Here is a 27,709-nt window from a genome sequence, read left to right as displayed (position 1 = left end):
ACAATGATGGTTTGCAGATAGTGTCATATTCATAGAATAATGAAAAAGTGTGTGTTATTGTACGGCAAATATAAATATACTCTGAAGGGAGAACAGATCATACTAATCAGTATTGCCTTGCCTGTAAGATGTCAAAGATGAAAAGGCAGAAGTTTGACTGTGAAAAAATGTGACTCCGCGTCTCCAGAGCATTCACTTCTGTGGGCTTTTATGCTCCTTTCATAAAGGTGGTGATTTTGTACTAACAGCTCAAAGGTAGAAAAAGCAGGAAATATTTTTTGTAAAACATAAAGGAATTAAGTTACCAACAGGTTATAGGAATAAAACCAGCAAACCACATATCAGCAAAAATAATGCTAAGTTAGCAGAGAAATGAATTAGCTTATCTAATTTACTGTTTTCCAAGGCTGAGATCACCTCATACACTTCTGTGCAGTCAAAAGATTGAGATCGAAGGGCTCGTTTCCAGAGACAATGCCGGGAAACACTAGGTTACATTCTTTTCTCCCTTTGCTTTTCTTTCTCTCTATTTTTCTTTTTCTCTGTCTTTTGGGTTTCTATTCCCATCAGGGACCCGGAGCTGTAGGAGCTCTTTCCTTGGCTGCTGGGCACAAAAGTAGTCCTCTGGGAAAGCCACGAGGGATGAGCTGATGCAGGGCTCGACCTCCCACCTCCTCCCTTCTGGCCCTGAGTTGTCCTGTGATCCTGCTCCTTCAGAGATTTCCCAGGTTAAACAAATAATGCAGATATCTGCCACAGAGCTGCAGAAATGGTGGTAGCCAAGAATTTCTGTCGTTTGACAATAATAATATTTTGAGACCTGTGGTTAAGGTGTGCTGGCATGAAACATTTTGTTTAGCTTTCATACATCTTGCATCATGTTTTTACAGTTGCATTTCTGGAATAATGAAATGTTAAATCTAAATTAAACTCACTAGGTTATCTTCCCACAGTTTTTATTTTCTCTCATATTTTATTCTACCACTGCTAGCTTGTAATAGCAAAGGAAAAAAAGATTTTTTCAAATAATTGTAATGATTTTGATGGTTTAAATTCATTAAAATAATTTTATATATCATGTGGCATGTTATTTAGAATATCATAACTTAAAATTTTTCTTGTTTTTTTTTTTTTTTTTTTCAATTGAGGTATAGTTACACTGCTCCTTAATGCAGATTGAAATTTGAGTTGTTTCCAGCCCTTGTAACAGCTTAAATATAAAGAAAATATACAGAAATAAGAAGAACAATTTATAATAATGTAGTCAATCTTCACAGTATGTATGGTTCTTCAACATAATTTTCCACCTGATTTTTTCTCATAAATTTCTGCTGGCCTTTGGTGTTAGTTTTTCAGGAAATCAGGTCTTTTCCAGTTATCAAACAACATACCACCAGCTATACAGGGGGTGTTTCCCCATCAAAAATCACAAACTACTATTTCCCCTACCTCTCCTGCTCCATACTTTTGACAACACTGATTTACATAAGGAAGGAAACTGTATCTGATCTGAGTATTGCCTCAAGGAAAGAGAATAAAAAGTTGGGTCACTGCCAGGTCTACTGTCTTGGAACATCCCTTGCTATGAAAGCTCACACCACTATTATTGCTATAAAAAATTCTCCTCTTAATATTGTCAAGACCTTTACTCAAATCTTATTGATTTCAGGCTGACTGTCTTTTCTTCAGTAACAATGTTTTTTAAATCTCTGTAGGTTTGACCACCTGTAGAAGCTGCTAGTTGTTGAAGCTGGGAAAAATAACAACAAGACGACTTTATTTCCCATGATTTAATTCCAAATATCTTGCACATGTGCTTAATTTAAAGTACGTGTGTATTCTCACTGGAATCAACGGGAATACGCAGATGACTTAAGGTAAGCAGATGTGTAAATCGTAGGATCGGGAGCTGAAATTAAGACAAGCTTCAACAAGTGCAAGCTGCAACAGAAGGGGAAATCAAAGATGACAGAAGCAATAAACAGTAATAATATTGTGGAGTCAACCTAAGACACATGTATATCATGGCCATCATCACACCATATTTCAAATTTTAAAAATAAATGTAAAAATGAATTCCCAATCACAAATAATTTTCTTTTCTTAAAGGAAGATACCTAGAGGCATAGGAGCTAAGTCAAGAATGGAGCCAAATGAGGAGAAAGCAGGTTTTCAGGTGGCTGAAAGACAGCATTCCAAATAGCATGCTCACTACACAATACAGGAAAAAAAAACAGACAACTCAAAATTTTACAGACCTGTACCTCCATAGAGAAGATGTTAGAAAGCAAAGAGCAGTTAGCTGAGAGATGACCAAAAAAAAATCAAGAAAAGGTGAATCTGAATTTCTCTTTTGAAACCAAGGACAAGAAGCAAGTTCCTCTAGTGATGTAAACGATGAGTCAGTGGGAGGATTCGGTGAAGGGGTGACCCTAACTGTAGTGATAAGAAAGGAAGATTATCTATGGCAGCTGTATTTGAATGAGAGTTAGATAAGTCAGAGAAGAGATGGTGACCATTGTCAAAGCCAGAGATGATAAGGGCATAGGTGAAGGTCTCAGTTCTCTGAGCAGGAAAGCATTAGTCTCAAGAATACTTAAAAAAAAAAAAACAAAAAAACCAACAATATATGACTGAGTGTGAATGTAATAGAAAATCACCAAAACCTTTTCCTTTGATTGATTTGAACATTCTTTCTTGCCACTCATCTAAGCAGTCTCAATCTACATATAACATATAATCTGAAGAAAAACAAAATGGAAAACAAGAAGTACTGGAAATTTCATTACAGTATTCCCTGATCCACAGCTTCATGTTGGATGATACTGGCTTGAGAGTTTTATATAAGCATCCCTAGTATCATGCTGGTGTGTCAGAGCTGATGATGTACCTCCCATTGATTCCTTTATAGCAGAATTCCTTCCCTCAGAGGTTTGATCTCCACATCTCTACAAGGTCATCCCTTTGTGATTATATACATAGCCAAGATTCAGGCATTTAGTAGGAAGTAAACACTAAGTGTCAATATAAATTCTAATTATATTCTAATTATACATATTGCATCTTTGACATTAAACACCTGTTTAAAGTGATTTTTTTTTTTTTTTTTTTTTTGCTTAACACCTATGCTTTTAGAATGATACTGAGAATGACAGATGACCTCTAAAAACCAGGGGCTTGTGGGTGGCAACTGCAGGTGGTCTGGAAGGGGAAGGAGATAGGAGCTTAGGGAGATTTTCAAAGGAAAAACAGTTAAAAGTGAAATTCTCAGTTCAAATTTATGATATACATTACCTGTTTCTTGAAAGTTTTATGCTGATGGTCAGGGAGATTTCTCATGTCTAGTACACAGTAGGAGTTCAGAGTAAAACTCAGAAGAGGGCTTTTGTCCTTAATATTAATTTTGACATTCACTCCAGTGCAGAGTTGGGACTGAGTTACAGCTTTTGGAGTTATAGCTTCATCAGAAAACCCCTGAAGTTTGAGGGCACTTGGACTGGTAGTTTTGGCTCAAATCATAGAACTTTAGGATACCAGGTTGGAAGGGACCTCAGGGATCTTCTGGTCTAACCTTTCTGGCAAAAGCATGGTCTAGACAAGATGGCCCAGCACCCTGTCCAGGTGAATCTTAAAAGTGTCCAGTTTGTGGAATCCATAACTTCTCTGGGATTATTCCAGTGGCTGATTTTCTCATTATGATACATTTTCCTGTTGTGTCCAATCAGAATCTCCCCAGGAATAACTTGTACCCATTACTCCTCGTCTTTTCCATGTTACTCCTTGTAAAAAGAAAGTCTCCATCTTCTTTGTAACCATCCTTTAAATACTGGAACAATCATTTCTGGTCTTCTTGTAAACAATTTGGCATCCTTCCTATTTGTTCTCAGTGCATGATGTGAACCAAGAAAGAAAATAAGTATGCTAAAATAATCCTTTCCTCCCCTGTTGTGCATGTGAATGAAACTGAGTCCATCAGAAAGGAAGATATCTGCCAGTATCAGCAGGGAGGTTATTATCTTTGCATATGTTGTTTGCTAAGAAAATTCCTGTTAAGAATCATTGTGGTGATATGTAGAATTGTAGAAGGATGCATTTGCACTAGTTACATTTGCATCCGTCTGACTTTTTAATATCCTGGGTCTCTAAAACCACCCTACATGAACGATGTGCCACCTCTTAAGTGATTAATTTGAGCTGCATTCAGCTCCATCAGGACAGATCAGGACAGTATTCTTCTGATAACAATGCTGCCAAGCAGCTGCCAGCTTGATACACTTGTGAACAGGACCTATGTGATGTGGTTGATGCTGAGACCAAAGGTCTGGGCTGGACGACACAGGACTGTCCTTTCAGTCTGCCTCTTTTATGTCCCCGTGTTGCATCTGTCTTCCCTTTCCACAAATCTCCACCTGTATAAAGGACAAAAAAAACAACGGGGAGTCATGATCAGTGTTTTTTTCTAAACTGCCCTGTGTCTTAAATTTAACAGAGGTTAACAGATGACCAACAGGTGAGAAAGAGGGAGGGAGTGAGAAGGCATGCATTTGTGTCCATGCCTGTGTATTCACATCTGTTCCCAGACTCCTGCTTTTGATTTCATATGAGCACAAACCGCAAGTAACTGCTGAAGGCTAGAGGAGGAGCAGCACGAAATTAGTGCACGTGAAATCAAGATCAGTCCTTAATGTGGGACAGAGCAAAAGGATTCATGAACTCACAAGAAACAGCTTGCATAAGGGGGAAAAGAAAAAAAAAAAAAAAAGTCAATAATGACAATTTTTTTAAAAGAAAGAGCAAGGTCCCAAAATAAAAATCACACCATTGGTGGTCACTTGTGCTGTGCTTAAACTGTCATGTGTTGAATCTGGCAGTCTGCACGTCATTCAACAGATAAATGCCTTTACCAGAACCCTCTGGACAATGAGAATATACAGTGCACACATTTAAACCAGACTGCTAGGGCTGGGGGAAACTCTGTTGGTGGCCACAGACACTGAAGAATCAGGTATAGGAAACTCTGAGTAAAGCAGACGTATGCTCAGAGGGAAAAATAATGAGAAGCAAAATGTTTTTTCCCTTTCTTATCCAACATTTTGGTAATCCAGGAGAATTGCACAGTAATATAGCCACTCATAAATTTAAGAATACACACAGATTACGTTTGTGTGGCTAAACTGGAAGTGTTCTTTCCTTTCAGGTAGCCACAGAACCATATAATTTGCTTTGGGAAAGCAGGACATATTTTATCTGCTCTCATCCCTGTTTCTATAAGGAACCACATATGGCTAGGGGTACTGCCTACTCTGCAACCTATTAAACATGTCACAGCAAAGCATTTTCAACTGTATGTCATGTGGTGAGTCTCCGCAAAGCAAGAAGTGGTGGGATTCTTTGCAGATTATTACATGGGCTCAGAAATCCTGAGCCTGTGCAAACACTAAAAAATACTCAAAATATTTGAACTGGAAAACACACTCACTTGCTGTAATGCCTATGGATTTCTTAAAAAAATACAGGATCTTCTTTACCAGTCATCCCCTCGAATGTGAAGTGGTATAATGAAGAATTTTAAACAATTTTATTGTAGCATGTTTTCATAGGCTATTTACAGTCATTTCAGTTTATTCATTTATGTACATTTTGTCTCAGTTTTCAAACAAAACCAAACCTTTCCCGGGGATAGCTTCATCCAAGTTTTGTCTTCTGCTCCATTGTTCTTTGACGTACTCCATGGAAACAGGCGTAGTGCTGGAGTCTCATCCATTCACATCAGTGCTGGCATGAAGTTTCAAGGGCCAGCAACTATGCCTGGGGCTTTTAAAGGGTATTTCTGGGGTGCTGCAGCCCCTGACACTCCAGCAGGAATGCTAAGTTTTGGAACAAACTGGCCAAATATGTTATTTTCTGAAGATGCTTCTACGTGACACAGTGCAGCTTGAACCCTCTGTCTCCTGTGCATTTGCTGCCACCACTGTGTCAATTAACTTTGAGTATATTATCCAGACTTATTACTTAAGTCTCACTTTTTTCTTTCCCTCTGAACAGGCTATGACTAGGATTAGCATTAGCATTTTCTATGTTATCTGCTGCATACACATATAAAGGGACAAGAAAACTAACCCTGTTATGGTCAACGGCAGAGAATCCTCCACAGACTATTCACTTTTCACAATCTATTTTCCATCATACAATGCAGAAGCAGTTATTAAAATGGTACTTCTACAGAATTTTACAGTTCCTTTTGTTTATTGCTAATCTACATCATTCGGGCCTCCTGCACTTTTGGGTGAGCAGTCAGTTTGTAGTCCAACACATGAATTATCTTCACATGCCAAAGAAAGCTTAGGAATTGCCCAGTCTATTTCAAAACCTAGAAGAAGTAGGAGGTTGTATCTGGCAGCAGCAATATGCATTAAACATTCTCAAAGAAAGCTTTGTTACTAAGGAGAGGTAACCTGTTTGGATCAAGTGGAACCAACATAAATCCTCATTCAGGGGTTTAAGCATACCAGGAACTAGTCTGAAATTAAATAAGCATTTTTCTTCTTTTTCTTTTCCCCCCTAATCATTTTTTTTCCATATCTCCTATGTCTTTGCACTTCTACATTTTAGCTTCTTAGGAAATAAAAATATCTCTCTGAGTATCCTTTGGACTGTATGTATTGACTAAATCAGAAGCAAATGAAAGCCCATTTTAGTTATGCGTGAGATTGTTCCTAAAAACGCTGCACACTTCAAGAGTTACGTTGGGTTGACATTCCTGAAGCCGACAACCTCTGTGCCCCTGCAGGCAAATGTGGCAGAACAGTTTCTGTTCTAGCTAGACTAATTTATAGAACTTGAGGCCATTAGCAATTCTCAGACTGCCTGCATACAGAACTGAGTCCTCAGCCACCTTCCCATTGTCAAATGTCATGCACATGATCGCAAACAATTAGTTAGACCAGACCTGACTGCACCTTCTTTGAGACATGAAAAGAGTTCATGCAATCATTCCACTCATTTTTCTACTTCTGTTTGCATGCATTCTTTTCTCTCCTTGCCATACTGGAGGTTTGGATGCTGTATCAGAAAGCTCAGCCCTACTACATATTGTTGAAAACTCTGCCTAGTTTTTCAAGAAGCTGCCCATCACGAAGTGTTCCTCCCAGGGAGAAGTGATGCAATACTGTCAAAGAAAGTTCTTGATCCCGGAGGAGAAAACATAAACAATCCAGAGGAACACATCAGTGAGCTGCCAATTCTTCTGCTCCAACCTAGAGTCCCCCAGTATTTTGGTGGTGATGTTAAGGTCTAGCTCTTAGAATCGTATATGATGTGGGAAACTCAGTTTTCATTTATTTATAAATAATTCACTTCTAACCCTTGGGACCACAGAGAAAAAAAAAAAAATAAAACAAGGACTAGAATAGCATAGCAAAGGGATAAACAACCCCCCGCCCCCAAATTCTTAAAAGTTGCATGATTTTTGAACAGTGTAACTTATTAAGGAGTTTCTGACTCATGATCTTGAACTACTTAGTGGTGTCAATGTTCATGTTACATTGATTCCTCCAGATAAAGCAAGCACCCTACATGTGCTCAGCCAGGCTTGGGTAGAGCAAGATGCCCTCCCTCAGCCCCATGCTGGGGAGGGAATTGCAGCAGGCTGATGCTGCTCATGCCACAAGTCTGACTAACCTACCCCTGCTGCTGATGCATTAACAGAAGGAAGTTTTGCTTACAGAAGTAGGGTTTGGGTTTTTTTTCCTTTATATTATTTTATTTTATTTTATAATTATTTTTCATTTTATTTTATTTGATATATTTTATTATTCTATTTTATGTATTTAATTTTATTGTTTTATTTTATTACATTTCAGAGGTAGAACTTGGATTTCATCAGTGCCATGAAAGAAAAAAAAAATTTAAAAAAATCCTTTGCCTCTTCTTTCAGCTGTATCAGTTTAGTCCAATGAATGCCCGTACTCCTCCTACGAAGCCCTTAGACCATGGCAGCTCAAGCATACTATCAGCAACAGGCCATAGACAAGGAGTAATGAATTTTCCTGCTCAAAAGGTCGATCCTGAAAATATTTGGGGTAGTAATCTGCTGTTTTGTTGGCTGCATGGAGAGGAAGGATGAGGTAGAGAAAAGAAACATGAATTTGGAGATGGTGCCTCACATCTGCTTAAGAATCTGAAATCTATGGAATATTTGGAACCTCTGTGTTTACAAGGCTCCAGAACATGATTAAAATAATATGAAAATTAAAAAATAAAAATCCTGCTGAAGCATTTGACTAAACGTACCTTCACTGAGCTGAGACCAACTGGGAATTTCCTTAAGCCTAGAATGATGTGAGGTTTCTGATGCAGATAGCCCACAGTGGAGCAACAATGTTACATGGATTTTATGAGTTTCAATAACTCTGCTTTAATCAGAAAATTAGAAGTAACCAAGAAACCCCCCTAAGGGCTGATTTGCTACTCTATTAAACCAGTATAGCACCAGAGTAATATCACGGTTTTCAGTGGAGTTATGCTGGCATAAAATTGATGTCAGAGATGGGCGAATCAAGACCCAAGACAGCTGTGAATTATTTTCTTTCTATCTGACATTTTAATGTTCAAGTGAAAAAACATGGTGGAGTTGGGAATGAATCCCAAATGCAGTCAACCTGAAAGGCTTGATAGAGAAAGATGTGTTTTTATTGCTAGTTCAATCATTCAAATACACAGAATATAAGTCTTCTTAAAAGAAAGCACCACCTAAACAACCTGCCTGCCACAGATCTTAATAAAATACCGACCTGTATTTATGCACTGACATTAGTAAATCTTTGTAGGGTATTATAATGGACAAATCTAAATGTTTGGACAAGATTTACTGATTATTAGTGCATTTTTTTGAACACAAAGCTAAAATAAATACCCTCTAGTATTAGGAATATTTTTGTAAACTGCAATGTAAGCAAAGAACTTAGAGGTACTTTTTCTGTTTTATGTAGCTACAAGAAAATACATAATTTCATTAAATTGAAGAATGCTATGCCAATTAAAAACAACAAGAAAGAATAGACTTTACAATGCAGTAAGATTTTAACTTAATAGAGCCAGTTCAGTTTTGCACCATTTGAAAAATCCCAGTATCGTAATGTTTACTAAATATTTGCAAAATTACATGAAATTGTTTAAAAATGGAAATGTGCTAAATAAGCAGAAAGAAAACATCTGTAAGTAATATAACATCTGAACATAAAAATATTAACCAGGAGACAAATGTTGCCAAACATGTACATAATTATTGTGCTTCATTAGACCCAAGTCTGATGAATCTCAGTTAAACTTGCAAATACATTTGAGATTCAGTCCATTCTCACACCACCTTTACATGAAGGGAATCCTATTAACTGGATGTCAGTGGAGACCTTCTGTTGGTGTATGAGAAAGAGGAAATCAGGCACTCTGCTTACAGTTTGCCAGGAGAGACATAACCACTTATGATTTCAGTGTCTTAAGTAGAATGAATACAAAAACCCCAAAATGCAATTTTTACCGCCAGGAATTGTACAACTCAAGCATGCAAAATGAAGCAATATGGTATTTTAGTGCCAAAGTAAGTTCACTCAAGATTTCTGAAAAACTACAGTTTGCCAATTCAATGTCTGCTGCATACAACCAGGCAGTAATGAGGGATAAACATGGGAAGGTAAATGGCCAGCTTCCTGTACAAATACTTGACTTCATCTTAAATATTCAACTGAAATCCCCTTACAGCCTTAATTCAAAACTGAGTCTATTACTATTTTTGCTGCATACTTGCATGGGGCTTTAGCATTTCTGCAACAGTTGGCATCACAGAAGGAGTTGAAGTCAGAACTGATCCTCAGTGAGCATCAGCATGTCTAAGGGAAGTCCAAAATGGTAGGACTTACATGCTTTTTCTGCTCCATACCACTGTCAGAACAGCTCAAGCTCTTCTTTTTAATTTAAGTTTGGGTACTTATTTAGAGCCACATTCACCTACCAGTGTACACGTTACAACACATTTTTCCTAGAGTAATCCAAAAGCCACCTGAGGTCCCAAACACCTTGTATGTGATGCACAAAGGAAGATCTGTTCCATATTACATTTACTGAACCATACAGACAAGTACATCGCCGTCAAATTTCGGTGCTTTGTCCCCAACTCAAAGTCTCATACATTAAGTAGCTATCTGGGAAGAAAACTTGGTATTACCTATCAATTACTTAGTTTTGGCCCGTGCTGTTCATTTATTTCACAGATCAGTTGGTAATTCCTCTAAGCTGCAGGTCTTCCACTAAATCGCCATCACACATACATCAGTAGGAAGAGAGACTAGCCAAGCAGGATTAAACAGACAAGTTCAGATCTCAGACTTGCTAATGCAAATATTTCTATGGCACTCTCTCTTTCACTCTTTTGCTCCTTGTCTCTGCTGCCTCCCGTCCCACTGCACATTCCAGCCATGGAGAATGTGGCTCCTAGTCTAGAGCAGACCTCCGAGGGTCAGAAGAGACTGGTTCACCTCAAGAAGAAAAATAAATCCACTTGGTTTGTAAGTCAACAGCACACTTCCAAGAAGAAATTTATGCTAACCTAACTGACCACCTCACAGGCACATGATGCTCAGCAATTTTCAGGATGTCACCACCAGCAGATTGAGTCAGATGATTACCTATAACTGCTGACAATGCTTGGAGAAAAAGAAAACAACTAAAAAAACCCCATGAAATATCCATCTAGAAAAGCCACATGCAGAAAAAAGCAACACGCACTTACTAATACATAATGAGACAGAATAATGAAAAGCAAATAACACTGGTTGTGTGTAGTTGACTCTGGAAACAGGAGAAAAGAGAAGTACAGTACCTTAAAAATATCACATGAATCACAAAAACAAGTTCTGAGGAAGTTTCCTGCAGCAATTTTGGCAGCACATCACTGAGAGAAAATGTGCTTCCCTCTCTTCACAGTAATTTTGGTGAGTGAAACCTAGAAGCAAGAACTTACAGGCAGGAAAACAAATCAAGGGCAAGACTAAGCTTCAATCTTTTCAAAATTCCAAGGGAATATTACCTAAAGACAAAGCAGAAAGGTCCAAGCATCAAAGTCATTTTGTATATACATTCCTAACCTCTCTTTGGAGTTAGGCAGAAAACTTCCTTGAAGAAATGAACCAATGCAGGATAAGAAATTGCAGGAACAGAATTATGATTCCACTGAACAGATCATGCATGGGGAAATTTTTCTATTGATGTCTCTATGTGCAAGATATAGTCCAAAATAACTTGGGAAGGCAGCATTTAAAAGAGAGAGAAAGGAAGAGGGGAAGAATAACAATTCTACGTTACCTAAGAATGACAATAAACAATTGATTCATCTTGAAATATATTCGGCAGCATTTCAGCTATAATATAGCTACGTAGAAAAGACACGGTCATATCAACAGAAGAGATGTTAAAATTTATCAGCTGTCTCAGAAACCACCACAGCTGCCTTCTTACAATAGATATTTAGATTGACTATCAGACTTCTGTAGTTCTTATTAAAAAAAAAAAAAAAAAAATCTTGCTTGAATAAGATCTTTTATTTTTTTCCATAAAGGGAAAAAAAAAAAATATCCCCAAATGTAAATTTCCTTATCTTACTTTCATCAGCATAGACTAAGAATGAATGTTTCATTCTCTAGAGAGCAATGTTTACAATCAACTGCACCTTTTTCCTGATAGCAATCTTAGTATATTGTGGAAAAGGCTTTTACTACAAGTTTAAGTTCCACAGGAAGTGATGTCTCGTTCTTAATCTAGTTGTCATTGAGGAGATAAATGTCCATGTTAATTTCCTTGATTTAGACATTTAGCCTGCTGATTAAATGTATTACCTCTCCATTTACACAACTTGGGTGCATAACTGTAAAGAATGTTATACTTGAGTTTTTTAGAACATCCTATATGTCCTTTGTTCAGATGATATTTCCAAAGAAAGTAGGGGATTAAATATATTTGAACTTTCGGCTCCTTAATCACCTGCCAAATTCTACAGCTTTCGTTTCTGTTCTCTATGCTTTCTTCAAAAACAGTATGATGAACCAACTTGTCACATCTCTGTAGACACCTGACGTGTATAGCCAGAATGATACTACCAAGTTTTTCTATACCTAATCCACCATCACTATTACTTGAACACAAGAAGGCTGTTGGCTGATGAGAGGAAACCTCCCTTTGCCTGCTTTTTGTGCTTTAATGTTCAAAAGGAAAATATATGTTCCTTTTACAGCCTTATGAGACACTAAACACATAATCCTTGATTAATGTGTATATGTTCATCAGTTCATGTTTTTGAATGGATTGAGGACAAGGCCAACTGATCTTGTCAAGCCAGATACCTGAATTTGAAACAAAATCTCTTTTAACAATTTCAATCCACAGGTCTTTCATAACAAAAAGATTTTTCAATTTGTCCAGAAAACTCATGTTCAGCCCTCTGGAAAACTTTTCCCATGCTCCGGAACTGTTTACAGTAAATAAATCATGTGCCGGATTAACAGAAAACCCATGTGAAGTTTTAGCTTGAGTCTTTAAACTTAAGAGTTTAGAGAGAGATTCAGCTAACTTTTTAAATTTTTCTTCATTCCTACCCAAGACCAATTGAGAGAAATCAAGTCTCCAGAAAAGACATGAGGGATAATTTTGTCACATGAAGGATCCTCCCCAGAAGACTCTAGATAAGAATTAACAGATCATTTAATTATACAGGAGACACAAGACCTCTGTTTTGTTTTACCTTAGATCTAATTCAGCAAGAGATGTTTCATATCTTCCTAATTTCAAGTATCCTTGCATATGATTTTCAGCAGTATTAATGGTGTACTTCAACAATATACTGACAGTGACTCTTTTCTCACAGTACCCTATGATACATACATATGATGCTGAATGAAATATTTTTCTCAGTATCAACAACCCTTTCCTCCCAAGAGCTTTTATACTTTGTCCAATAACAACATGAAGATCTTTCAGGAAGAATACTTTGATGAGTCCCCTGTGTCTAAAGTTTATTGACCATAGTTTAGCCAACCTGGCAGTAGGTATTCATAAAAACAAGATCCTTATGGCACATGTAATTGTGATAACAATTACTTCCTGTTACCTATTTCTTCAAATTTAACAGGATCAGTGGGTTTTGGAATCTGGCAGCTCTTCATATTGCTGAGTTTTTCAGTTATTGAACTTGAGCAAATTTGCCATAGATTCATCACCAGGTCAATGAGAAAATACACTAGAAATAGTATAAAATATGTGCTAACTCAAAAAAAAAAAAAAAAAGGAAGAAAAATTCTAAATTTATCTGGATTTATTTTGACTTTCAATATTCAGTCATTTAAAAAATCTCAAATGTTGAGTTATTGAAATTGTCAACATTAACCAGACCACTAAATTAAACTTCCATTCCACACAATATAATTGAAGCACCATTTTTGAAATTCCAAAATAAAGTCTAATATACATTAGCAAAAGCTAATAAGCAGTAGGGGTGATTTTCTTTCGGGGTGATTTTCTTTCTATCATTGTAAACTTAGATTGAAATGAAATATAATCTGTATTTTTCTGTATTTAATTTTATATTATTTTGTACATATGTAAATTCAGGTTTTTCTTCTTTTTACTCTTACTATGTTATCGCTAATCCAGTATCAAGATAGTAGCTGCTCTAGAAAAGGTAAATGTAATTTCATTTGACATAGACTCCACAATTTGTTGTTTATTCAAAGAGTCTTTCAGTATTGAGGGTTTCTTTGTCTCAGATATTACCTTGCTGCTTGTATTTTTCGAGTCTTAAATGTGACATGAAATTTCAGCAAATACAGCTAAATAGCTCCTGAATTTTCCATGAGGCATAAGAAGGTCTCTAACCTACTACTTCAAACTCTTTTCCAATTATATTATTGGATAGTTTTCCTTCTCTTGTACTTTTTTTTTTTTTTTTTTTTTTTTTTTAATTCTCTTTTTAAAATATTGGGAAAATGAGCAACATGCACATACAAAGAACTCATGCACTGTATGTTTGAGGCATATTTATTAACTCTAAATTTTTATTCTATTAAAAAAACAACTGAACATGACAATATGGTTTGAGGATCTAGTAACCTCTTAATGACAATTCTGAGTAAAGACAGAAATGACTTAATGAAGGAGAGTGTATGTATATACTTCATCTAGAAAGGCTTTGGGTGTCATTTTTTGCAACATGGGTCATGTAACGCTTGTACAGTCTTCACATAGTCCCAATCCTTTGTCATGCCCTTGTGTCTGCTCCTCTAATGAGTGTATTGAGTGGCTTTATGTACCAGTAAATGGCAAGGGTGCCCAGTAGCATATGAGGCTTTTTTTTTTTCTTTTGTTCATTCTGGCTTTGTAGGGAGAACATTCTATGTAAAGCAAAACGTGTTTTAACCCCAAGTAAGCTTCTGGTTTAGGAGGCTGGAAGCTGGAAAGAACATGCCCGTTAATCAGTTGGAAGCAGTAGGAAATGAGTCACACTCAGCTACTACATACAGCATTGTATTTTAATGATCTGCAATTATTTATTTTAAGACATCATAATCACTAGCTAAAGGCATATAAAGAGTATTGAAACAACAACAACAAAAAAAAAAAAAAAAAACAAAAAAACAAAAAAACAAACCAACATAGGCATTAGATCTGGGCTAAACTCACCTTTCAGGGAAGGGATGTAATTTTCTCTAACTTGTACATCTAAGCAATAAACTGGCATTTTCAGCTTTGTACATCCAACATGACTAGGTTTACGCATCTGTCTCTGATAGGCTCTCAACTCTTTAACAGGGTGTAGATCAGCAGAGAGGTGTTTGTGCCAGGATGCTGTTGTTAAGTCTTCATTAGAGGAAGACCACATTATGAAAATAATGAGAGATCAATACTTTCCAGAAGGCTTCTAGGGATCGTGTTATAGCTAAAGTAACCACAGGATAGGGCATGAGAGTGCTGTGTGTGACAGCACCAAACCAAGAGCTAAGTTGTTATCATAACTTCCTTCTGTATTTTTGTGTGCAGTGTGTTTCTCTAATACACTAACAAATTCAGAAAGAGTTTAAGTGCCCAAATGGGATTGGGCACCCAAGACCAGTACAGAAATCACATGATTCCTGCTCAGCTGATGCATCTGACTTTCCCAGCACCAACATTCTGAATGTAAACTTCACTAGGTACCTTCTGGACTCGAAGTTATATCTGGTTACATCTCCTTTTTGAGCTTTGATCCCCTTGATCATGCCTAAATTCAGTCCAGCAATGTTATTTTCCTGGTTAATTGCCCGATGGAGAAGGCTTTTGCAGAGGAAGACCAGTGTTCTTCAAAAGAATTAGGGCCCATTTCCTTACAAACAACTCTACTTACTTTTAAAATACAAACAAAGAAGGAACAGGCATTAGTTATTCTGTGTATTCATTAATCATCAAAGCACTTCCTGGTACCTGGAAGACACAGCTCCATTCATTTCCTTAACAGTTTGAGGGATTTCAAATCTGTGTTGTTCATCTTCTTAGAGAATACCTTTTTTTTTACATTCACCTGTTCAAGATCACTTACCAGAGAAAGGACAGAAAGATAACAAACCGATTTTTGTAGTAGGTCATCATAAAATGATTATTTTAAGAGAGAGACTAGTTCTATTTCCTGAATTTTTTTATTTTTTTTTTTAATAGAGAAGAGCAAGAGACATTCATCCAGGTGAAGCTACTGGACTATAATTCCCCAGCAAAAATAAGTGCTTTCCCATAGTACAATGTGCACATGGCACAAAGCTTTAAGAAAGACAGAACTCTCCTACCATCTCCTTTGTGTTCCCAAGAGACACAACAGATAATCTTTCACCCAGGATGCTGGCTCAAGGGTCTCACTCTTGAGTGTATAACTAACCTTGTTAATTGTGAATGAAAACTACAATACTTAATGCAGAGTTGCCATTTTCAGGAGAGAGAAGAGTAACTAAATCTTAACACTGTGATACTGATAATTCTAATGGTCAAAAGCATGAATTTAGAACCCCTGACTTGCTATTATTGTGTCCAAATCAGAAAACAGATGGGAAAATCTAAAATGTAGCCTGCCTTTACTAATTAGGGCACAATAACAACAAGTTATGGTACATGGTTGTTTTTTTTTTTTTTTTTTTTCCTGCTGTAGGAACTTTAATCTAGCGCTCACAACCAGTGCAACACCAAAGAACTCAGCATCAACCCTTGCCACTTCAGAGCTGTTGGTGGTACCTCTACTTGTGTCTGGGCATCCGTATAACTCATTTCCCCACATTCTATGCACATTTAGAATGGAGAGTATGCAACTTTGGCCAGGAATTAGATATTCATTGCAGTAGAGGGCAGTAGTATTCATTTGCAAGCCAGAGATGTGTACAGTACATATAAATACCAGTGCAGTTGTCAATTTAAGCACACAGAGTGATGTGAAGGAAAAATAGTTCTTCCTTGGAAATTAATTGTATTTTAAATACCTTGATCAAAGTGCATAATATATTCACATCACACTCTTTACAGATAGAGATAGGTAATCAGATTGTGTAATCCCAATATTGAAATCATCCTACATGTGTTAAAATTAGTAACCTCTTAGGAAATCAGTCCAAATTTATGAGTGAATAGAGACTGCAACCACTTGTGCTTCATGAAACAATATGTGTAATTTAAAAATCTGCAGTATTGAACTTGGGGCCATCCCTACCCCATTAAAAATAAGTCTCCTCCAAGCCAGTGGAAACTGGCAATCTTCACTGAGTAGCAACAGCTTACAGAAATATATCTCCATTTGTAATCATTTCAGTGTATGGATGATGACATTTGGAAACATCTGGATCTGATGATGTCCACAGGAGATTCCAAAATGGTAGTGTCTAAATGTGATGATACAATAAATACAAGATGTTTTATTTTAGATTGAAATAGCAGAATAAAGACAAGGGCAGATTTAGATAAAGCATTCAAGCATGGGACTTCAGGTGGCAGCATGCATGCCTCTCAACTCTTGAAAACACCTCCAGCAACAGCCACCTTCTGTGATCTCAGAGCAGCCCCGCAGCTGCTCTCCAGCCAAAATTCTTAACAGGCTTGTGCTCACCAAACTATGTGGCTGTAATTCAAACCATTCACTGCTCAACATAATTAAGAACCAATCTCTGAGTCCAGAACAATAGTCTGCTCAAGCACTAGCACATGGGAGCAAAATGAGACTTTATGTCTTGGCTCATGTTTACTTTCATCATTTTTTTTTTTCTCTTCCAAACAAAACCTAAGCTTCCCCTCTCCTCCCTGCAGCACATCCGTGGGCAGTTTTCAGGTTACCATAGACTTCTTCAGACTTTCTTCACCACAGGAATGGAGCCACAAAATTACCCCAAAATATATTGTTGCACACAAGCAGTAAATCAATAAATTGAGGATCTCCGACTTAGAGATTGCTCACTTGGAGATCTAATGGCAAGACACTGAAAACCGATGGGGCACTGTTATTTCTGGTCCACTTCAGCTACTTTTGGTGTGGAACAAGAGGGGAAATGGTGGGCTTTTACACAAACTTTTCTGTTGCTTAAACCTCTGATGACTCAAGAACTGCTTCATGCCTCAGCCTGACCAAGGGCAGCTCAGGGACATATCTAACAGCCAAGAATAGCTCGTATGGAGCAGCCCTCGGTGATTTCTGGTTTCCCACTACATTCACTGCTCCACCACGCAGAGGCTGAGACGGCCGAGAGAAATAAAACCGGTTTTATGACACAATTTTCCTCTGTCAGGCAAATTTCCTGCTAGACTGGACGGGCGCTGCTTGGCTTCGCAGCCAGGAGGTTTCCAGCAGCCAGAGAAATGTTTGCTCTCTGTTGGGAGCGGGTCTTCCTCATCCCTGAGGTGTGTGACACCACTAACCACGTCTGCACCAAATCTTCTGTCATGGGTTATGCACATCCACTGCTAGTGAGTCACACCTTCCACATAGGTTGAGGGTTTAAATGAAGAAATATAGAAAAGCAGAAAACAACACGGACAAAAGTGTAAGGCTTTCTGGGCCACAAGCAGAAAGAAGTGTCACCCTGTAGTGGAAAGCAAGCAGAAATGAGCTCCTCTTCCAACAAGCACTGGGCTTTTTAAAAGGGACTTTCCCCACTCCAAGCTACTGACAAAGATATAATCCCAGGAAATATTTTCTGTTTTGCAAAACAAAGTCCTGCAAAGGAGGCCAGGGAAGGAACATAAAATATATTTTGAAGATCTGAAATCAAAACCATGTGGAGACTCGTGGAAAAATACAGCAGACAGGGGTTAACGAAGAGGAAATCTCAACAAAGCTCATGTCATACTTTTTCACTATTTATTCCTTACAAATGGAACAGTGTCCTTCCCCATGGAAAGGCCATCACTAGTCTCCATAGGTCTGGAATTTGCACAAATTAGAGGGATCAGCTGAAAATCTAAACAGCCAGAGAGGGGGCCCTCACTGCTAATGATGGCTCCAGTTTCTCAAGAAATGTAAGGGGTATGCACCTCAGGTGGAGTCCCAAGGGACTCTCTTCTTAAAGATGACTACTCATCTTAGTGATGTCTGAATAGTTTGAGGTTTTGGGGGTGGGAGAAGGAGGGGGGAATTTTGCTCCACTGCTGAGTGCCTTGGTCTCCGGTATACTTCCCCTGTAAGGACCATGGGACTATAAAACCCCTCCAAACTTGGTGAAAGAAGGGTATTGTTGCCAAGTTGCTTAACCTGGTGCATTCTGTGAGTGGGAAGGGAAGAACCACCAGAAGAGCTCCTCAACATGTTCCAGCTCAACATGCTATGGGGTTCACAATTTGGAGGAGCCAAAAAATTGTCCTTGCAGTTCAAAACTCTTTATCCTCATGATGGGGCACTGCATATATTAGCTTTCTCTCTAACTCCAGCTAATTAAATTAGCATTATTGAAACACAAAAGCATAACAGTTAGATTAAGTTTCAGCAGGGCCTTTCTATCACCTAACTAACCCTTGCTATCATTAAATTAGAATCTTCTGAGATTGTCCTTGTAAGACATACCCACTGAAGTTAAGCAGTACTCATGCTTAATTGCTTAGTTATTAAAAAAATAAGATATGTGCATAATTTATGACTTTTCCATGGATGGCTCAGAAGGAATTAGATCCATGCACTTCTCAATCTGTGGATCATTTCTACTCAGGAAGAAAGAGTTTGCTGATAGGATTGTTTTTAGGATCTTAGACACTATTGTCATTTCATTCAAATTGTTCCTAAACTTCCCAGCTGCTCTGTGTTGTGTAGTGGGATGTGTATGCTGCTCACCTCTGCACATGGCCTGACACTTCTGCATACGGCTTGGCATGCAAAAGGAAGGAGAAAGTCACCACTCTTAATGTTAGTCTTATTTTGGTATTGGCACCAGAACTACTTATAGTTAACATTTGTCTGCTGAAGATATCTATACTACTTGTGTACCTCAGTAAAGAGCAGCATTTCAAAGTCCAGAGTCATCGGGTCAGCTTTTTCTTTGTTTTGGACCTTGAAATCAATGAGTGATAATTGCCTAATCCTTCTGAGCCAGTGAACTACATTCAAAGACTTCTTAGGTCTTCGAGCACAGAGCTCTTTGTTCACAGGTCCCATTTTGCTTTCAGATTATGTGCCTTACAGAAATCTATCATTCTTCTTCTTCCCTTCAGAATCTTAATGTTAAACATCATGTGTTTGCCCTGAATTCCACACTATTATATATGGTTTTGCACAGATGGTCTGAGTGACAAAGCTAGTGTATGACATCAGAGTTTATCCTACAATTCATCTTTCTGCATTAAACATGTGATAAACTGTGGAAGAGGGGCCTCCTTTCTAGTTCTCTTATCTATGGACTGTCGTAAATATTATCAGGAAACTGGTGACCCACTTCCTTCAGTTTCCCATGATAGCTTTATTGGATTTGTTTAAACAAACTTGTGTCTCGGTCCTCTGTTACACTAACATATTTGTTGTAGAATCACTGCAGCTGTTGGTAAATCATGTATTTTACAAGAAGTCCTCTATCGAATGTTTAAGGCCAGATTTGGTTCTGTGTCCCTGTCAGATTGAACAATGATCACATTTCCACATTAATGAATAAGAGCAAAATTTGGAGTAGGGAGCAAAGATCTTGTGTGTGGATTTGCAACAAGAGGGAAAAGAAAGAGAGCAATGACAACTTGAGTTTCATTAAAACACACCTAGGTTTGGTCAGAGTGGGGTTATACTTGTTTTGTAAGCACACAAAGAAATGGTCTCTTTTCTGTTCTCTTAGCTTAAACATACAGCCACACCTTTCTTGAGGTAGGTTGCTTTATGCTCCTTCAGTTTGACCGAAATCAAGCTGTAAACTAGTATAATAATACTGCTTAAGTGCTTCAGGTGAACACACTAGCTTAAATATATATAAAATGTTCACTATTTCAGTGGTTTTCCCCTGCAGATCTCAAAACTTTGAGTCTAAATGGTAAGTCTCATGCTCTTTAGCAAACAAGTCCCATACTGCATTAAGTACTTTCCATGTTTGACAATCCTCTTTGCTCCAAACCTGCAATCTGGCACACCCCAAATGCTCTTGGATCTTTGCTGAGAGAGGACTGATTAACACTGTAGACTATGGATGTGCTGCTAACACTCAACCACTGCTCCCCCTTGTTTTATGCTTGCCCTAGGAAACTGGTCTTTTGGGGGCAGGAGGGAGGCATCATATACCTAATAACAGCCAGAAGCTCTGACAAAATTATTGGCTTCAGGTTTTGAAACCATGCTCTTATTTCTCAGTCATCTAAAATCAGGATGAGTATGCTGGGAGGAGTATGGAAAAACCCGCTGAACATCCTCACCTGAAGAAAAAATCTGGTCTCACAGTACCCTGGCTGGGACAGTATCCATACCCATAGCACTGGAAATCACAGGTCAGCTGAGGATGCTGCTCCAGGGCTCTGGGAAGGACAGGCAGCAGTTTTATGTGCTGGGCATGGGATGCAACCAAAGGCCTCCATACAGGATGGGGAGAGATCCACTGTCCCTTACCAGCCCCACTGATAAGACTAGGAGAAGGGATTTCTGCTTTTCTCCTTTTCTGGTTCAATACAATCTCAACCTGATGTTTTTTGAAGGTGAAAGTCACTAATCTTGCCCCTCCTTTCCTTTTTCCTCCCCAGCCTAGGGAGGCTGTTTTTCCCTTGCTGCTCTTATCAGTTCCCAGGCTCCACCCTGCTGAGACGGAGGGACAATTTTCTTAGAGAACCTTTTCAATCAGAAAATTCCCTCTCAGCTCCCAGTGCCTCACAGACTATGTCTCCTTGGTGCCGAGGCCAGGGGTCTCCAGTGAAGGGCAATGGAAATATGCTTTTCCAGAATGCAGCTCCTTTCAGAGCCCAAGCTTTCCCTCTTCCGATACTAATCAGTCTCGTGCAAGTCATTTGTGTGACATTTCCCCAGAGAAAGCACCCATGCTTCTATCTCATGTGATTTGCTAAACAAGAAAACACTGCAAATACCTGAAAAGCCTTTGCTGGGGCATTCTTGACCTAAATTATTTCATTGGAGGTAGATCATGTCAATGAAGCAATTAATGGAAACTTAAAGAAAACAAGCAATTTGGAAAAAGCAAACACTGAATATGAATTAGCTTGCAGTCAAGTAAATGTTATATGTTTCTTTTATACTCACAGGAGGTTTTGGTTCCAATTTTGTGCACTTAGTCAAATACTAAATCTAGGTAACCTGTCAATTTCCTTTTTAAAAATCTGGCTAATTTACAGTTTCTGACTGAACATTTTGTAAATAATATATGATGACTTATTTTTATAAGGTTGTCAAAAGCTTGCATCTCTTTTGGCATTCTCTGTAGAAACTGAGAAGAGGGATAAGTAGTGAAACGAGTACAGAAAATAAAAATTCACAAATGCAACACCTTTCCTCTCAAGACAATAAACTGAAAGTGGTGAGCCCTTTTTCACTATCTTAACTCAGGAGTTAGAAAGTATTCAGATAGCTGTAATTTTCCACAAAAATTGAGCTCAGATCTTTCCCAGGGTGATTCAAGCTACAGTCACAGCCTCTGCCTTTCAGGAAACTCCAAGACTGATGGTCAGTAGCTGTTTCTTGTGCAGATAATTATTTCTTTGTGGGACTTGGCTGGACGGTGCTGGAGATGAGACTGTTGGTTTGACTCCCACCACCCTCTCACAAGTGCAGCGACACAGCACCTCCCTCCCTGGGGCTGAGGGAAAAGGAGCAGGGAAGCAGGCAATGGGAGAAGCAACATTCTGTGCTCCTCGGCTAAAACTGGTCACTTTTTCCTACACAAGTGAACGGGACATCTTGCCCAGTGCTAGTTTAGAACATACACTCCTTGCCAACACCTCAAGCTATGAAAAATGGACAATGGCTGAAACCTGTAAGGCTTTGATTTTTATTTTATTGGTTGTGTGTGCTGTACACCTGCAGCATAATATAACTTTTTACTGGAGATGGAATGTATCCATATGAATTCCCGCAAACAGAGTAGCATATAACGAAAATAAGACTCTCCTGGGATTTTGCCAAAATAATTGGAAATCTCAACTTATAAGAGGTTTAAAACCCAGTACCATCTGGCAGCTACTGTTTGTAGGGGATTAATTTTGGTTATGGTAATAAATAATTACATTTCTTTTAAGGCAATAACAAACGCTAGTTTCAAGCTGAAACCCAATAAGGTAAAACAACCATGCACTAAAATACCTGTTACTACAGTATCTTGTGAAGAAAGCTAATTGCTCCTGCACAGTTTTTCCTAAGTATACACCATGGAAGGAACTAACATGTCTGGAGTTTGCAACTTTTAAAGTTAAATGTCATTAAGAATAAGAGCAATTATCTTATAAACACAGCAGATCATTATGTATGCTGTGTCAGAGCTATATATTTAAAATGAAACTTTAACTCTTGTCTGTCAATGCCAATGGCAAAGATTAATATTCTGTACAGAAGGAAATTTGCATAAAGAAAATATTGTCCCAAGATCACTGGATACTCCTCTCCAGCTCCAGAAATAAAAAAAGTGTTCAAGCATGAAATTAAGAACTAAGAGTATGGGATGTAGCATAAAATGCCACATCAGCATTTTTCAGAGACAGCTCCTTCCTCTTTGCCAGGCTGAACTCTCCTCTTTGCTGCATGAGTCATTTGGCCCTGACCTCCCCCAGCACTGAGAATATATGTGAGGATCTGCGGTATCAAGTGAAACCACTGTCTGGATGGCCAGCACAAAAGCCTCAGCAGGCTTATGTCTGGTTCATCTTTCAGCATTTTAGTCAGGACCTTTGGAAGTAGCAGGACAGCAAAAACAAAGGCCTCTCAATCCTCCTGGAAAGCTGCCCTTGAAGGGGTTCTCAGGAAAGACAACCAACAAAACGCCATCTCTAAGCTTTGTTACTGGCAATAGAGTAGGAGATAATAACCGAAGTCTTGTGAGATCACTGTCCAACCTTCTTGAGTCACTAAAAAATTTTTCTTTGTGGCTTTGCATCAGCTGTATAGAATAACCTGGGAGATGTCTGAAATAATACCTAGTTTTCTCCAGAGTCAGTGATTTTGAGATACCACAAGAACGAGCAAACTGTATGAGTGCATTTCACTGCCCTCTGAACTGATTGATGAGTCTGATTTATGAGCAAAAAGAAGTATTTTGAAGTGAAAAAGAGGCAGTCATTCTCAACAATTCCAGTAGACAAGACGGTTTACCCAGATGGTAAAGTAAGCATCCAGCTTTAAACATTTTTACCAATTTCTTCTAGGCTTGCTTTTTCACATGTACATCTTTCATATACATTCATTTGCTTACATGTATGCAGAAAGTATGGAAGCACTTAGAAATGAATGGAGTAAATGTAAAACCAGTTTGGTGAAAGGGCTATGGAAAAGATAGGAAAAAGACTTTTGACACATTCAGGGAATACAGTGGGTATAAATAGCAGAAGAGTAGTTTCAAGTTAAAAGATTACAATAGACAAGAAGGATTCATACACATACATAAGTCATCCTGACGATACTCAGCTGTAGGTACTTCAATCAAACTACTGTCTATTTTCTCAACAGGGTAATATTTCAAAACTTGCCAGCTAATTACAGTAACTACGCTCTGCAAGAGAACCTGGTACAATCTGTTTTTGATGTAAAAAAGCTAACACTTTGTTTTTCAAAGAAGTTTTCAAATTCCTCTGACATACAAACAAACATAGGTTTATAGGCTTACAGACAGAGCTGAAAAATGATGGCTTGCACTCAGCTTCTTCTTATTCTTGAGAACTTTGGAGTTTGAGGGAACTAGGGAGCCTGAATGAGGTAAAATATTGGTGTGTAGATCACCTGTCTTTTGTTATGAGTTCTGGACATAAGCCTGATGAGAAAACAAGGGGAACAGTTCCAACATACTAAGGAGGGATGGCTGCAAAAGATGTCAATCCAAGAAACTGGAGGGGGCTGAATACAAGAGACATGAATTATGTCAGATGAAGGCGTGAGGAGGACTGTAAATAAAATACCACAGCTGCCTGTACTTCTGATTAAGACTAATAGATGGGAAGAGGAAGAGGAAAAGGACACAGATGGTACAGCTGTCACAGTGGCAGCTACTGGGTCAGCAAAGTGGGTGAATGCACTACCCATGTGCTATGTTATCCAGCACAGTGCCATGTGGTTTGAGTTCTTAAGAAGGAAGAGTGTATACGCTACAGAAGTATTTCAAAGGGAAGTTTAATATCAGAAAAGGGGTTTGGGATCCAGTATGGGGAACCTAATTTCCAGAGGGGAATCATATTAAAGAAGTATCACCATCATTGGCCTTTTGTCCTATGCATCTGTAGGCAATCTCTTGCTGGCTGTGAAGGGTTTTTTGTGATCCCAGTTTAAATTATCTCCTATAGTGGATTTTATGCATTACTTAAGAGCCATAATTAATCACTTTCTTGGACCAAATTCTTCATCTTTCTCTAAATATATGCCTTGGAACTTGGAAACAGTATCACTAACAACTTTGGGCACTGAGATAAATATTTCATCATTATAACCCTTTTCAGAGTACTTGCCTGTCTCTCTAATTAATCAAAATGGACACATTGCATAGGCATATGTATCTCTGGATCAAAACTGAGTTTTAAAAGTTTGTAAGCACATACTCCAACTGTCGAAACTTCAAGGGGCCTCACAATCACTAAAGAAACTCTTCACCTCTTTTGTGATGGAGTAGATATTTTCCACATGAGAAAAGGTCATGAGCTACTGTAATGCTAAATAAAGTTGCTGATGTGAATCTATGATGGAAAACTATTGGGAACAAGATTGCAAGGAAAACTTTCACAAACTTTCACAGAAGAGGACTGAGTGCTCAGCTGAGTGTTGTTTCCCTGAGATTCCACAATCACAACTTCAAACATTTCACCTTTTGTTGCAGTAAATGGGCTACACCTGCTAGGCAAAATAAATTCGGACCAGGAGAACTGATTTGGGGAAATGCATTTTTGTTGTCACTGATGTTTTAATAAAACCAGTTTTGTTCGCTTTACAAAGACCATGTGTTGAAATACAGACAATACATCATGATAAGACCCTGAAAGCTATTGTTTATTATCTCTCCATACTAAAACAAAGTTTTCAATGCTCCTCAAGCTGTTTCTATCTTTTCCTTGTTTGGTTTTGTTTTCTGAGTGCCTTGTCTGAGACTTGCCTTTTAACTTTCCTCAGGGAAATAAATCTTGCAGAGTAGAGATTTCACAAAACTCTTGCAACCATGAACTCAAAATCTTTAACCAAGCACCTACATGAAATTTCAAACTGGAAGCATGAAATGAAGCTAATGTTCCTGTAACTTTTTATGAACCATAAGGTTCATACAATCACTTAAAAAATGCCTGGCACCAAGACTATCAGCAAACCTGAAAGAATTAACAGCTCTCTGGTGGTGGATTAACACTGGGCAGAGCTGTATGCCCAAGGGGAGACAAAGAAACAGAACAACGGAATAGGAAGGAGCCTCACTGACAGAGGCAGCAAAGAATATCCTTGGCTTCTTCTCTTTTATTCTGTATTTGAATTTACACCAAGCTAATGTTACTATGGACATAAAATAATGTGTTTTTAAAAGAAAGTGATTGGCCTACAATCTCAGGACTGCTACCCACCCTGGCGCTAAATGCTTTTGTACTTGATGATTAGGGGACTCAAGAAGAAGCAGCACATGCATCGGCATCACTGGGATAACTTACTTGTGGGTAGCAGTCTGAGTCACACTGCTCTGGGTCAAATCTGTACTGGTAAATGTACGTGAGTGTGGCAGAAACTTCAGCCAGGTCTTTTGTCTCAGAGTTGCAGAAAAAAAGATGTTGTGGCATCCTGGTGATGCAGCCAACAAAATTATTGTTTTTCTTTTATCTCTGTACTATTGTTTTGGTTAGGAAACCACAAAAACTATTGTAATGAGCTGAACATCTGAAAGAGAAAGGTAAAATTAAATCTGAATGTCCTTGATAGGAGTGCTTTGATGTAAGGTTTAGTTCAGCTGAGAGATATAAGTGTAGAAACAAGGGGTAGGATGGCTTACGTCTGTCAAGTCTCCTACCATAGCTGAAAAGAATGATCAGAACAGTCTGTTGTTAAAATGTCTGAGGCAGATGTTACTTTTACCACCACAGTCAAAGCAAGGGTCCTCAGTGTTTGACTTTCAAAATCCCCTTTAAGTTCCTTACAGAGACGTAAAATGGTTTGTTTATTAAATCTGTAATTTTACAAAACTTGTGAGGTCCAGAATGAAATGTCTGATTCTCTGCAGTCTCCGGTGGGACGTATATTTCCTTAATCTCTTTAAGAACATACCTCCTTCAGTCCAGTACCAAGTGAAATATTTATAATGTAAGAAGACAGTAAAGATCCTTTTTCCTTTCGTTATCATTTCTGCTATATTCATCTTAAATAGGTACCAATTTAGCTTTTATTCTTGCAAATACATGGACTCAATAGTGAAACTCTGCTTCATGTCACATTTCTTTTTGAATGCCTGAATACATTCATAGTTACTTGTCGGTCTCTTTGTCTCAAATGATTTCAAAGGTGTTTTCAAACCTCATATACAACAGACTCACTTTACCAACCACAAAAAATTGATCATCGCTCAGTGGCAGAATGAAGTAAAACTAAACACTGTGGAACAGTTTATGTCAAGAAATACAAGTAGAGGCTTCCCTGAAATCCATGTTCAATTAGTAGATTTTTCTTTCCTCTGCAGTCCAATCAGGCAGTCACATCTTTGTGTACCAGAAGTCAAAAATTGAATAACTATCCAGTTTCAACATCAGGAAACAATGCAGTTAAATGGATCCATTTTCTGTATTTAAATTTCTCAATAGTGAGATAATAGTGATTAATGCATCTCAAAATCTGAGTGATAAATACAGCAAGGCTTTGAGCAGGAAAAGGAGCTATGTCTCCAAAAGAGTATAAGATGAATGTCCTCACGTGAAGCAGCTTTTAAAACTTGTGGAGGAGACTATGAAGCCACTGAAGCTGAATAGAGCTTTAACTCTGGAAGTCAACAATAAAATTTCAGTGAAGCATAGTTTAGTTCTACGTATTTAAAAATACACTTATAGT

The sequence above is a fragment of the Tyto alba genome, unplaced genomic scaffold (genome assembly GCF_018691265.1).
Source record: "Tyto alba isolate M040663 unplaced genomic scaffold, T.alba_DEE_v4.0 Super-Scaffold_23, whole genome shotgun sequence".
NCBI lineage: Eukaryota > Metazoa > Chordata > Aves > Strigiformes > Tytonidae > Tyto > Tyto alba.
This window is presented reverse-complemented; position numbering follows the sequence as displayed.